This window comes from Eschrichtius robustus, chromosome 7 (assembly GCF_028021215.1).
Source record: "Eschrichtius robustus isolate mEscRob2 chromosome 7, mEscRob2.pri, whole genome shotgun sequence".
In the NCBI taxonomy this organism is placed as follows: Eukaryota; Metazoa; Chordata; class Mammalia; order Artiodactyla; family Eschrichtiidae; genus Eschrichtius; species Eschrichtius robustus.
Genome location: NC_090830.1, coordinates 91722242 through 91737435, shown reverse-complemented (window position 1 = coordinate 91737435; position 15194 = coordinate 91722242).

Here is a 15194-nt window from a genome sequence, read left to right as displayed (position 1 = left end):
ACATCCACAGATGCAAAAATACTTGGGGAAAAAAATTCCAGAAAGTTCCAAAAAGCAAACTATGTTACATGGCATTTACATTGTATTTACAACTATTTTCCTGGCATTTATACTGTATTCGGTATTGTAAGTAATCTAGAGATGAGTTAAAAGTACATGGGAGGATGTGTGTAGGTTGCATGCAAATGCTATACCATTTTATACGAGAGACTTGAGCATCCGTGGAGTTTGGTATCTTCGGGGAGGTCCTGGAACCAATCCCCCATGGATACTGAGGGACTGCTGTCATTCACTGAATTGTGGGTTATGTTGGAGGTAAGTGCAGAGGGCTGTGGAAGTCAGGGAAGTCTCCCTAGAGATGATGGTGTTTGAAGAAAGAGTTCTACAGGACAACTGGGAGAGATGAGCCTCTTATAGAGCAGACCCGGAAATACTGATCGTGGGGTTAGGGTGGGGCACCCTAAAGAAAAACATCAACCTGAAGTTGGAGGATAGGGTGTTAAAATTCCATCTGCTCAAGTACAGCTTATTGGGGTACACGCTGAATCACACTGCAGGAGTGTTCTAAGTGACATAAAGTGAAAGTAATTATAGCTGCCACTTATAGGATGTGTGTCCTGGGCCCTCTGCTGGGTGTTTTGCATATATTACTAAATATTCTTTAACCTTCACCATGGCTTTGCGTGCTGGGAATATGCCCATTTTATAGATGAGGAAATCAGAGTTCACATGAATTTGCAAATAATTTCATGTGAACCTTGAAGTTGAGGGTCACTCGCCAAGTCGACTTGGCCTCTGTGAGGCTACACTGCTTCCCTTGGGAAATAACCTCTTCCCATAGCATGTATTCTTGGCCCTGTGGAAATCTAGCGGTCTGGGGTCTCTCCCTGCAGTTGGGCTGTGGCAGTGAGCGGGGATGCATCGCATGAGGTGCCTGGGCTCGTAAGGAGCCCTCATGCTCTGGAGTTGGATGGTTGGTGCGTCCTGCCCTACTACACACTGCGCCTTCCTCACGCTCTGTGTAGGGAGGCTGCAGACAGGCTGGTGGGGACCAATTGCTGGGGTCGCCAAACTGAAGAAAACCAAACACATGAAACGAGGGCTCCAGACTCTATAAAGATAATAACTAACACTGGGAAGTAAAATGGAGCTCATGGAACAAAGGCTTTATATGAACTGTTATAACTTCAGAGGGCAAGGAAGATCTTGCTTCTACGGAACAGTAACAGACTATTAAAAAAAAAAATCAGATGTTTAGAAAATACCAAATATTGCCAAAACAAAGACCTCAATAGATGGGCTGAATGAGTTCTTTCATTGTAAGCCACAGAAATGACCCCTGGAATTTGTACGTAGGAAGCCTGGGAGACAGCTCATGGGGTGGAGGGATGTGACCCGAATAGATCTGGGGATCTAGACAATAGAAACTAATGGAAAGCCTGGTCCATGCTGTTCTGAAGATGAATTCTTAGATTTCTAATCGTGTTCAGTCATTTTGTTACTATCCTTAAGAGTTAAATTCTAGGAAAGAATGTCTGATTTGCATTTCTTGGGCCATCCATATCTTTCTTGGAGTATTTTGATCGACAGCCTATCCAAGACTGTGTGCAATGAATGGAAGAGGAACTTGAAAATAAACTTGGGGTGTGGATTCCAGGAGGTGAGAATATGGATGTTGGGCAGAACAAACTATAGATGCCCCCTCTACTTGCTCTGCCACGAAGTAGGTGTGAGAACAATAACAGCTGATATTTATCAAGTACTTACTATGTGCCAGTCGCTGTTCTTGGTCTCTTCCACCTAATTACACCTCTAAATTCTCACTGCGCCACGTGAGACATGTATTACTTTCGTGCTACCCGTTAAGATGTTGAGGCTCAGAGAGGTTGAGTAATTTTCCTAAGGTCGCATAGTTGGGATTCACATCCAGTTGGTTGGGGTCTAGTGTCCTTATCCTGAGCCACTGAGCCGCAGTTACCTCTGGACTCAGGTGCTTCTTCATAAGGTTGATTGAGAATTAAGTGAGGCGGTATGGACAGAGCACCAGACACAGTGGTCAGTCCATGATGGTTGTTCAGTGTCTAACCACGTTGGTCAGTGTGGGTCCAGTTGGGGCTCGTTGGGTTTTCTCCATATGTGGGGAGTGAGAGGAGGCGATGTGAGCTGTTTTTCCTTTGAATAACGAAGGAAACTTTCAGAATAAGACGGAATTCTCAAAAATTGGAGGCCAGAGTTGAATTGTGTTACAAATTATGTCTCCCATTCTGTTTGTCACCTCTCTTTCCAGCTGAAGTGCAGAGTGAAAATAACTCTGCAGTCATTTCCTTCTCAGAACTGCTGGACCCAAAAGAAAGGTCAAAGAAAACAGACGCTGCTGCTTTACTGCAGAGGATCTTAAAAACCAAACTTCATCTTTTTCCTGATGGGAAAAGTAATATATGTCCTTTGAGTAATAAAGAGACATTCCAGATAATAAAGCATAATAATCCCTAACATTTATTGATGGCTTCACAGTGTGCCAGGATCTGGGCTCTGCTCCTTATGTTCTTTCATTTTTATCCTCAAAATAGTCACATGAGGAAGATGTTATTACCACCCCCATTTTATAGAGGAGAAAACTGAGAATTGTGGGGTTGAGTAATTTCTCAGCCACACAGATCCCAAGAGGGGGATTAGCATTTACACCCCGGCTCTGAATCTCCACCCCGAACTGTGCACATTGTGTTGGCGACAAAGAAAACAGCCATCTTTTTTTTTTTTTTTTTTTTCCTGTGTCCCCATTCCATAAGTTGACACACATACTTCACTTTGGCCAACCTTCAAAGCATTTTCTCAAACGTACATGTGCCCAGGGTTGTGTTCAGTAAAGAGATAGGGGGTGGGGGACATTTTTTGCTGGGATCTTACAGCCTGTAGAAATATGTGCTTGGACCACCAAGGGCGCCATCCGGGCTGCGTCTCTGCACGCCAGGGCGGGCATCACTCATGCTGCGAGCAAATCAAGCCACCTGGAAAACAACAATCACCACGACAAACTGAACAAGTTGGGAGATGGAGTGATTTTCCCAAACATATCACTGTTACGATCGTTTTTCTCAGGAAAGACTCCACGACATATACTCCTGTTTCTTTGGCAAAAGCCCTAACATGTTCTGACACCTTCTCCACGTCTGATGAAGTGAGTCCCGGTGTTCCTGACCACCTGTGCTGCCTCTCTCCCTTCCCCACCAGCACACAGCTCGGCCACGCTGTTTTCTGAGCTTCATCTGGGTCACGAAGGCAGACTGGGCTTGAGTCCTGACTGCCCAGCAGCCTTGTGGCCAGGGGCAAGTTGCTTCACTCTCTGAAACTGTTTTTAAGGCTCCAGATAGCAGGCTTGGTAGCCGGGCAGTCTGCTGAGAACTCATTAACATACATGAAGAATGAGGCATAGTTTCCTAGCTCAGAACAGCTGACCCAGGGAAGCCCTGCAGCCTGCAGCCCATCTTTTGTCTGGAATTGAGACAAGGAAGAGGAGTTTGCTGCCTGAGGAGAAAACAGGAAAGTGTGTGCTTCTGCCAGGAGGGTGAGGTGTGGGGTGATGGCGAGGGCCGTGAGGAAGACTGAAATCCCTTCCTGGGAGTATGTGATAGAAGCCCTCTCCCCTCTCCCGAGGGAAGCTTCCATAAATCCAACTTTGTGCGTGGCTCCCTCTAGGCAGGTGGATTTATTTGGGGGCGCCCTAAGAGGAAGATGAGGTGAGTGCCAACAGTCGGCTCCTGCAGGGGTGAGGGTGGTGATTCAGGTCCCAGACTGGAGCGGGGGTCCCCAGAGCTGCAGCGAGCTGCCTCAGGTCCCAAAGGCCCTCCAGCTGCTCTGAGCCGTGGCTGGTTTAATCTTGGTGAGCACCCCTGTTGTGTTTGGTGGCTGATCTAGTGAAAAACGTTTTGGTTCCAGGTGACAGGAAACCTAACTCACACTGGCCTAAGAAAAGCCAATCACACTCGCCTGGGCGGTGTCGTGCTCTGATTAGCCGGACACGAGTTTTCAGCTGCAGCAGAGCAGAGTTTGGCTTCCCAGTGGAACCAAGAGTAGGGGAGAGGTGGAGCCCTAATGACAGGGCTGTTCCTGGAAGAAGGTGGAAGGGAAGCTGCAGAAGTGAACAGCCACTGCCCACCACAGTGGCCAAAGGAGAGAGCCAAGTCTTCTGTGCTCCACGGACCCAGAGGTTTTCCAGCTACCAAGAACCCAGGGAGACAGTTTTCTCTAGCAGGTCAACTGATCCCCAGAGGGAGATGCTAAGAAATTGTCAGCAACAGTTTGTACTAAGCACGTTTCTCCAAGGCATTTAAGCAATTTCCAACATGCTTTGTTAAGCGAGAATGCCACACTGCCCCTTCAGTAAGGGTTGATTGCTGGTATCTGAGCCTCCTGTTGTCGACCAACGTGTCGTTGAGAGCTCACTGGGTGACGCTTGCTGTGCGCCAGGCTCTGGGGCAAGAGGCACAGAGAATTGAAAGAGGACATGGCTGCTGCTTTGAGGAGCTCTGTGACCCTCTTAGGAGACAGACACATGTGGATACAAGGTGCCAGGCATTTGTTCAGAGCCAGTGGAGGATGAGGGCTGCAGGAGACTAGAGAAGGGAGCCCACCAGGCTGTTGGGAGAGACAGGGATGAGGAAAGATGAGCAGCCATTTGAGTCGGGCAGCATTTACCAGGTGAAGTAGGGCATGACAGGAGTGCAAAGGCTTATAGACCGGGAGGGCCTGGTCTGGTCACTTAGGGCTGTGGAGCGGACAGTGGGCAAGTGGAGAGGTGAGTGAGGCCTATATCATAAAGGACTCTGATGCCCGGCTGAAGAGTTTAGGCTTTATCCTGAAGCCATGTAGGGATGTTTCAGTCCGGGTTCAAGCTGTGAGCCACAGAGCTGACTCTGGCTGAGACAGATTCAAAAGAAAATGTGAGAGGGGAAGCCAGGGAGCTCAAAGAATTGCCAGGAAGTCTGGGAACGCAGGCTGGACTAAAAACTGGGACAAGGGGACTTCCCTGGCGGCGCAGTGGTTAAGAATCCACCTGCCAATGCAGGGGACACAGGTTCGAGCCCTTGTCCGGGAAGATCCCACATGCCGCGGAGCAACTAAGCCAGTGTGCCACAACTACTGTGCCTGCACTCTAGAGCCCGTGAGCCACAACTGCAGAGCCCGCGTTCCACAACTACTGAAGCCCACGCACCTAGAGCCTGTGCTCTGCAACAAGGGAAGCCACCGCAATGAGAAGCCTGCGCACCACAACGAAGAGTACCCCCTGCTCGCCGCAACTAGAGAAAGCCTGCGCACAGCAACGAAGACCCAACACAGCCAAAAATAAATAAAAAAATAAATTTATAAAGAAAAAAAAAAAAAGAAAACGGACAAGGGGAGCCAGAGGAACAGCTCAAGTCACACAACAAAACAGGCCTGGGAGGACCCCATGGCTGTGGCTGCTGAAATGGCAGCCTGCACCACATGCCTCATTGGATGCTGGATGCTGTGGTTGGCATGACTGCCTGGATGACTCCAGAAACTGGGCTAGCTGCCACAGCTGGAGCCACAGAACACCTTATCCATTCTCTCTTCATTCTTGTGCCAAGAGCTCTAGAGTCAAGGTCTGGGGAAGGTGCATCCAACTGCCCAAGTGTGGGTTCCTTGCCCATGGCAACACTCGACTTCCACCAGGGCCCATATGCGGAGAGACCCCCAAGCACACCATAATGATGGACAGCCAAAAAAAACCCATAAAATATGCACAGGGAAGAAACAGGGTCTGATTTATACTTTAGAAAGATTATTTCAGCAGCAATGTAGAGTGGTTTTCAGGAGGAGATAATGGAGACAGAATAACAAGATAAGAATCTAGTGAAATAGTCTAGGCAAGAGATGTTGAAATCCCAAACTAGGGCAGAAGCACTGGCATTGTAGAGGAAAGGACAGATTAGCGGTGTTTCAGAGGCAGAAACAAGCGAAGATGTCAAAAGAGTAATTGGCTGTCTCCAAGTTTCCAAATTAAGTAGGTTATTGATCATAACTTTAATTATCGAGAGGAATACAGTTGGAGAGATAGAGTTGGGGAGCAGACGTGTTAGGTTTACTGCAGGTTGTCTATGGACATCCCATTGGAGATGTTCAGGAGATGTGGGACAACTATTTGTTTTTGTTTTTGTTTTAGTTACTCAGCTTCTATCTATTCTGGAAACAGATCCTCTATTTTCCTTTTGGGAAACTAACCTCTCTCCCACACAGTCCTTTTGGTTCCAATAGGATTGAGTCCCCCTCCTCTCAGTTCCAGAAATGAGCATGACCAACCCAAGTCAACAGTGATTAATTCAGAAATGGACACAGGACTCAACCTGAGCCAATGAGAGTCAAGCCCTGGGGCTTTTGCTGGAACATTTGGGAAGGTAAAGTTTTCTTCCTGCTAGGGCTGCTACGCAAGTGAAAGGTCAGCCTGAAGCAGCTTGTCATCTTGTCACTACTTTGGGTCAGCTTGCATGAGAATGAAGCCAATTCCAAGAGATGGAGACAGAGTCTGCTGTCACTGATTGAGCACTTGTATCCAACCAAGCTTGAAGCTGTACATGTAGTTTTCAGTTAGACAAACCAATGTACTTCCGATTTTCTTAAGCCAACTGTATTTGGCTTAAGACGTTTGAAGGTAAAATTTCCTAACTAGACCACTGGAATTTGGCATCTGGCACTTAGCAGAGAAATCAGGACTCGGAAAGGTGTTGGGCAATTATAGCTGAAGCTGTGGATGTGACCTTAGAGAGTGAAGGGAGAAGAGGACCATGGACAGAACCATGGGGTGAGCCAATATGTGGGCGCTGGTACAGAAATACATTTAGAAACACTTGTAAATACCTTCGCGGTTATAAACAAACAAGTAATACTGGGACCCTTGTTATAGAGTGCTAATGCTTGTAGCAAATTGAGAAAAGTTTTATTTAAGACAGTTAAAAACACCACACTAGTTTTGTTTTTTATTTCTACAGAAAACTACTGAGACACGATTAGATGTTTTGGAAGCATTTTTCAAAACCAGGGAAAATAGATGTCTCTCTAAGGACAGTTCCCAGGAAGGCATACACTATTCAAATGCCATTGGGCTGCCTGGCATTAGTGCCAGCCCCCTCCTCACTTCAGAAAGTACAGTAATCAACAAGTAGTTTGGGATATTTTCCCATTGTGAATTGTGGTCTTTAGTTCACTTAACCCATTTCCCCAGTGATGCTGAATTCCTAATGAATATTTAAACGACTGGAACATTTTAAAGACAAGAATCAGTCAAGCCTTGGAGCCTGATCACCGGCTGCTCTGAGCCTCCTTTGGTGTTATTTAGGCTCTTACTTAATTTTGGTGAACTTTGAAATTTGTTGCACAAGCCTGGTTTATTTTATATGACACTTTAACTAGATTATTGTTGTCATCCATTGTTGTTGAAGTAGACTCAAAGGAGGTCGGTCTGGGGAAAATTACAAAAATAGCTGGAGTCTCATTCCAGCAATGGGAGGGGGTGGAGCTGGAATGCTTAGGCTTAGGATGAGGGTTTAGCCCGTAGAGGAGGGCTCAGCTTCCAAACTCAGCCACCTCTCAGCTGTGTGAGAGAGCCTGGTTGAGTCCCTCGCCTCCTCTGAGACTCAGTCTTCCCACCCAGTAAGAGAAAGTACTGTGAAGGGCTGTATAAGAGTCTTTTGAGGATGAGATGAGATCAGGTGCATCAGGAGGTCAGAACAGTGTATGGCACTTAGCAAGGGCTCAATAATTGACAGATGTCAGTAAAGGAGCTCAGTTTTTGCCTTTTCTTATTTTTTATCGTATACTAATAAAACAGCAAGTACTCATTTTTTAAAAATCAAATAACATAGAAGTATATAAAGTAAAAAGGAAAGTTCCCCTCCTATCCATTTGCCTTGATCGCAGGTGACCCTGGGCAAGATTCCTGACATATTTTTACTTGTGCAAATGTGTACACACACTATACACAGACTGCACAATTGTTCACATGTATATGATGTGGACATCTTTACAAAACCAGCACCTATAGATAGATATAGATAGTATCTCATTCTTTTTAAAGTTGTTCAAATAGTTCGGAGAGAGGAGGTAACTGACTTTTTTTGGTAACGGTTTTATATGTGTATAATTCACATGTCATACAATTCACTCATTTTAAAGTGTACAATTCAACTGTTTTTGGTATATTCACGGACTTGTATAGCTATCACCACAATCAATTACAGGACATTTTCATCATGTCAAAGAGAAACCCCACAGTCTATCAGCCCTTCAATTCTCCACCCTGCTAGCCCCCCAAGTCCGATGCAACCACTAACCTGCTTTCTATCTCTATTGGTTTATTTGGACATTTCATACGAATTGAATCATATAATATGTGGTATTTTATAATTGGCTTACTTCACTTAGCATAAATGTTTTGAAGTTTCTTCCAAGTTGTAGCATGTACCAGTACTTCATTCCTTTTTATGACCAAACAATATTCCATTGTATGGATACATCACATTTTGTTTATCCACTTATCAGTTGATGGACATTTGGGTTGTTTCCAACTTTTGGCTATTATGAGTAAATGTTATGAATATTCATGTGCAACTTTTTTGTCAACATATGTTTTCATTGCTCTTGGGAGAGGAATTGCTGGGTAACTCTGTGTTTTAATTTTTTAGGAACGGTCAGACTGTTTTCCAAAGTAGCTGCACCACTTTACTTTCCCACCAACAGTGTATGAGGGTTCTGATTTCTCTATATCCTTACCGAAACTTGTTGACTTTTTGATAATAGCCACCCTAATGCGTGTGAGTGATACCTCACTGTAGTTTTGATTTCCATTTCCCTGATGACTAATGGTGTTGAGCATCTTTTCATATGCTTGTGTCAGCCATTTGTATATCTTCTTTGAAGAAATGTCTATTCAGATCCTTTCTCCATTTTAAAACTGGGTTATTTGGTTTCTTTTATTATTGAATTGTAAGAATTCTGTATGTATTCTAGATACAAGTCCTTTAACAGATGTACGATTAAAAATCTTTTCCTCCCATTTCTGTAGGTTGTCTTTTCACTTTCTTGATGCTATCCTTTGAAAGACAGAAGTTTTTAATTTTGATGAAGTCTAATTTATTTTTTGGTTTTGTTGCTTGTGTGTTTGGTGTCATATCTAAGAAACCATTGCCTTATCCAGGGTCATGAGGATTTACCCTTGTGTTTTCTTCTAAGAGTTTTATAGTTTTGGCTCTTACATATGTGTCTTTCATCTATTTTGAGTTATTTTTGTATACAGTGTGAAGTCAGGATCAAACTTCATTCTTTTGCATGTGCTGTCCTGTTGTCCCAGCACCATCTCTTGAGGTAACTAATTTTTGGATCTTCCTCCATATACTGAATTCTCTCTTTAGTTCAGAGAGTCTTTCAGTTGATTCTTGTTTCTTGTGTTGTCAACAGCCCTCTGCTCTGCTGTGATCTGGTTTCTCTGTCAATCTAAACCCAACTGCTTTATTTTTTAAACGTTATTTATGTAATTTTTATTTAATGTTATTGTATAATAAAATATACAAATTTAAATTTAAATACAAATTTAAAAGGTAAAAAGGGTGTCTAGTGAAGCAGTCTCCCTCTCACTGCTGTCTCTCCGCTACCCCAAGCGTGTTTCTTGGTATTTTATGCAGATTCAATGTACATACATATATTCTTTCTCTTTTTTTAAAAAAAATTGTTTATTGATTTATTTTTATTTATGGCTGTGTTGGGTCTTCGTTTCTGTGCGAGGGCTTTTTCCGGTCGTGGCAAGCGGGGGCCACTCTTCATCGCGGTGCGCGGGCCTCTCACTATCGCGGCCTCTCCTGTTGCGGAGTACCGGCTCCAGATGCGCAGGCTCAGTAATTGTGGCTCACGGGCCCAGCCGCTCCGCGGCATGTGGGATCTTCCCGGACCAGGGCTCGAACCCGTGTCCCCGGCATTGGCAGGCAGATTCTCAACCACTGCGCCACCAGGGAAGCCCTCTTTCTCTTTTTTTTTCACAAATAGTAACAGTATGTACTTTTCTGAGCCATATTTTTCATGCCTTTTTGGACTTAAATAATATATCTTGGTGACTGTTTCATAACAGTGCTCCAAAAATATCTCTCGGTCTTTTTACAGGATGCACAGGTTTCCGCTGCTTGAATGAACTGTGGTTTATTTAACCGATCCCTTGTTAGTGGATATCGGGCAGCTTCCAATCTTTTCTTATTACAAGCCATGCTGTAAAGAATTTTTGTTCATGTAGAAATTTGTATTTGCAGATGTATATATTCAGGATAAGAGGAATCTATTGAATCAAAAGAGATATGCTTTAAATTTTTGACAAATATTGCCTGATACCTCTGCAGACATTTTATCAATTTACACTGCTGCCAGCAACGCATGAGTGTCTATTGCCCACATCCTTGCCAACATGGACTGCTGTCTCATTTTTTTGATTTAATATCTCATTTTTGATTTGCACTGATCTTATCATGAGTGAGGTTAAACATCTTTTCCGTGTTAAGGACCATTTATATTTCCTTTTCTGTGAATTGTCTGTTCATGTCCTTTGCCTTTGTTCTGTTGGGTTGTTAATCTTTTTCTCATTGATTTGTGGAAGCTCTGTATAGATTAAAGATATGAGTTGAAAATGCCTTTCCTTATCTGTATTTTAATGTCATTTGCATTTTGATGTCATTTGCGTTTTTTAAAACACAAAATCGTTTTTATTCTTGTTGAGTTAAATTTATCCATTTGTTTGTCTATGTCTTTGGGTTTTGAGTCATACTTAGAAAGGCCTTCTTCACTTCAAGTTTAGAAAAGTTTTCAAGTATATGACTTTATTTACTACATCTAAATGTTTGATCCATCAGGAATTTATTCTGGGATAAGGTTAGGGGAATCCAGCTTTCCTCCAGATGGCTATCCCATTGTCTAACAACATTTTCAGAGGAAGCACTCTTTTTTACTAATTTGGAAAGCCCTTTATCATACCCTACATTCCTCTGTTTGTCGATTTCAGATTTCTATTCTATTTTTGACTACTATTGCTTGTTTATATTTCAATATAAACTTTAGAATCAGTTTTTCTTGTTTCCAAAAAATGCTGTTGGCATTTTAATTGGGCTAACATTACATTTCTAGATTAACTTAGGGAGAGATGATTTTTTTTTTTTTTTTCCTTGGCCACGCTGCTCGGCTTGCGGGATCTTAGTTCCCCAACCAGGGATCGAACCCGGGGCTCCGGCAGTGAAAACACCAAGTCCTAACCACTGGACCACCAGGGAATTCCCGAGAGTAGATATTTTGTGATGAGTCTGCCTCAGTATTTAGGAGGAGGAAGGAGATACGAGGAGAGGGGCTTTTGAACTACCTAGAAACGTTCCCAGACCTACAACACTCAGCTCGTCCCAAGACCTGGCACCATAATCCTTCAGTGATGACTGAGACCCCTTTAATAGATACAGGAGATGTCTGGTGAGCATCTACTTTGTGCCAGCATGTGGCTGAGGTTTCTAGTCACCCCACATTAGCTGTACTCCTCATCTTCTCTAGTAATAAGGTGTTTTAGTGCACGTTGCTGCTTGGCTGAACATCTTCATTTCCTGGTCCCTTTTGGCCATGTAAATGCAGGATCATATGGGGCTTCTGAGAATTCTTCTTAAAGAGAAGGGCAAACCCTTTCTATTGCTCCTTCCTCTTTCTGGCTGCTTGCAACACAAGCCAGATGGCTGCAAATCAGTAGCCCTCGTGGACTAGGAGGCTCCGTGCTAAGATGGGTGGAGCGGTGAGGTGGGTGGATTCGGGATCTCTGGTGACTGAGGAGCAGCCACGGTCTGGACTTCTGTGTTAGTCAGGATTCTCCAGAGACACACAACCAATAGGAGATATCTATCTATATCTATTTCTTTATCTATATCTATATCTGTTTATATATATGTGTGTGTGTGTGTATATAGCGAGAGAGAGAGAGAGAGATTTATTATAAAGAATTGGATCACATGATTATGGAGGTTGAGAAGTCCCACGATCTACTGTCTGCAGGCTGGAGACCCAGGAAAGCCAGTGGTGTAGCTCCAGTCTGAGTGCAGGAGAAGAAGATGTCCTGGCTCAGAAGGTCGGGCAGAGACAGCAAATTCTCCCTTCCCCTGCCTTTTTGTTCCATTCAGGCCCTACGCCGATTGGAAGAGGCCCATCCACAGTGGGGAGGGCAATCTGGTTCACTCAATCTAATGATTCAAATATTAATTTCATCCAGAAGCACTCTCATAGACACTCCCAGAGTAATGTTTCAGCCAATATCTGGGCATCCCGTGTCATGCTGACACATGAAATTAACCATCACAACTTCCCCCTTTTAACTGGTTTCAACCACTGTTAGTTTGTGTTTTCCTTCGATGTGCTGCTGAACTTGACCCCACTCATCCAGAGCACAGGGGCAAAGAGCAGAGAGCCTCTTCCTGGATGAGCTCAGCCTGTAGAGGAACAGGGAGAGTGGGGAGAGAAGCAAGCCAGCATCCTCCATGTGGAATACCACACGGTAGGAAGCGCTGGGGGCTGCACCTGGTGCTGTAGGCGGGAGTGGGGTGGGGGCAGGGAAGGCCTAGAGGAGCACCTGATAGGTGAGTGGGAACCTGAAAACTGAGCAAGGTCTTGTCAACCAGAGAACAAAACAGGGACATTCCGGGAGGTGGAAGCAGCACGAGGAGAAAGGCAGCAAAAAGAGAGACGTTTTGCATTGAGGAACTCTGAAAAGTTTGGGGTTTCCGATCTGGGGTATCCTACACCAGATTGCCCTGTGTGTAGGATAAGGTCTAGGTCAGTGGTAGGACTTAAAAGGCATGAAAAAACATAATGAATTTGGGGAACAACTTGTAGCACAATAGTTACAGTAGTTCAGAAATATACTTCTAAGTTTAAAATAAAAGTTGAAAAAGAAGCACTTTATAAAAAATCATAGGCGTGGTTCTCAGTCTAGGTTTCCCTGTTCAAAAACACTTGGGGCTTCCCTGGTGGCACAGTGGTTAAGAATCCGCCTGCCAATACAGGGGACACGGGTTCGAGCCCTGGTCCAGGAAGATCTCACATGTCGCAGAGCAACTAAGCCTGTGCGCCACAACTACTGAGCCTGCGCTCTAGAGCCCGCGAGCCACAACTACTGAGCCCCCACGCCACAACTACTGAAGCCCACACGCCTAGAGCCTGTGCTCCACAACAAGAGAAGCCACTGAAATGAGAAGGCCATGCGCTGCGATGAAGAGTAGCCCCCACTTGCTGCAACTAGAGAAAGCCCGCGTGCAGCAACAAAGACCCAATGCAGCCAATAAATAAATAAAATTAACAAACAAACAAACAAAACACATCAGTAACAGCAGTTCACTTAAGCGCGGGCTCACTCCCCTGGAGAGGGGCAGTACATCGTGTCAGAATCCACAGAAGGGGACTTCCCTGGTGGCTCAGAGGTTAAGAATCCGCCTGCCAGTGCAGGGGACACAGGTTTGAGCCCTGGTCCGGGAAGATCCCACACGCCGTGGAGCAACTAAGCCCATGTGCCACAACTACTGAGCCTGCACTCTAGATCCTGTGAGCCACAACTACTGAAGCCCTCGTGCCACAACTACTGAAGTCCGCGCACCTAGAGCCCGTGCTCCACAACAAGAGAAGCCACTGCAATGAGAAGCACACGCACCACAACGAAGAGTTACCCCAGGTCACCGCAGCTACAGAATGCCTGCGCGCAGCAACAAAGACCCAACACAGCCATAAATAAATAAATTAACTAATTAAAAAAAAAAACAAAAAAGGAATCCACAGAAGGTGTCTGCAGGTCAGACATGGCCGAACTCTGATACATTCTCAGGGACATGTGCCTCCCTCTCCAGCCCCCTTTTCCCTCCTCAAGAATCAGCACTTACTTTGCCAAGTAAGAACACTTGCATTGTTTTTTATCCAAAGTAAAAAAGCTAATCATGTAAGTGTGTGTTTTTATTAAACAGATATATATAGAAAGGCAAATAATTTTTATATGCCTAACCCAAAGGCTGCCTGGCTCTTCTTAGCTCATGAGTACAAGTGAAAGATTAGCAACAGAAGTGCAAGTCTGTGCAGCAGTGTCCTGCCATGTGGCTGAGGACAAGTCCACACTCTCTTTGTCTGGACAGGAGGGTGGGGGGGAACCCCATTGTCTCCCACCTTCTCCGGGCCTCCCCTCCGGCTGGCTTTCCTCCATATTGCCTGGAGTCACCTCCAGCAGGTTCCGGGCCCACTGCCTTCCAAAGCCTCTGCTGCTGCTGTGCCCATCTTGGGGGCCTGCTTCCTTCCCCCTTGCTCTTCTCTCCAGCCCAAGAGTAGACACAGACCGGGAAGAGTAGATCCCTCCCTTAAGTCCCCACATCACAGCTCAGAAGTCCAGAGCTTGCTGGAGGCTCTGGGATAGTTGGTCACACTCATGAGTTAGGCCACAGGATACTTTCTGGCCTAACCTCCAACCTACCTCCACGCTGCGGAGACCGGCTTCGCTCATGCTCCAGGACAATGTCCAAGCCCTCTTAGGTTCCTTGGAATCCAGGCCCAAGAACACGAGGCCCAGAGGGAAGAAGCATCCCAGCTCACCTGTCTGGGGATAGCCTTCCTGCCCTGCCCAGGATGACGTAGGGAGGGCAACTCCATTCCATTCACAGGGGAATCCCGCCCTTCCTACAGGGATGTGCTCTTGCCCTAACTCCACCGTAAGACCACTCTTCTCAGAGTGCTGAGGGCTTACGTGGATGGGAATCACTGAAGCACATGATAAAATGCAGATCCCTGGGTTCCATTGCTGACTCAGAGCTTGGGAATGGAGCCCAGAAACTGCCGACAAGAGATCACAGTATCAGTGCACCCCTGGAGTCAGAAGTCTTTGGTCTTAAATATTATATATTGAGGGTGTCAGTAATGCAGGCTAGCCTGAGCTTCCCCCAACCTGTTACTCCTGCATGAAGAGGGGCTTGACACTTACCATTCTTCTGGGTCTCAGCTCTTGACCTCTTCTAAACAGCCGCTCAAACAGGAACACACACTTTCAAAAAGCTCTGTAACCATGCAGGCAAGTGTAGTCCAACACCTCTCTTGGAGAAGGAACATACGCCATCAGGAGACATGAGTTGGGGGGTGCAGTTCTGCCT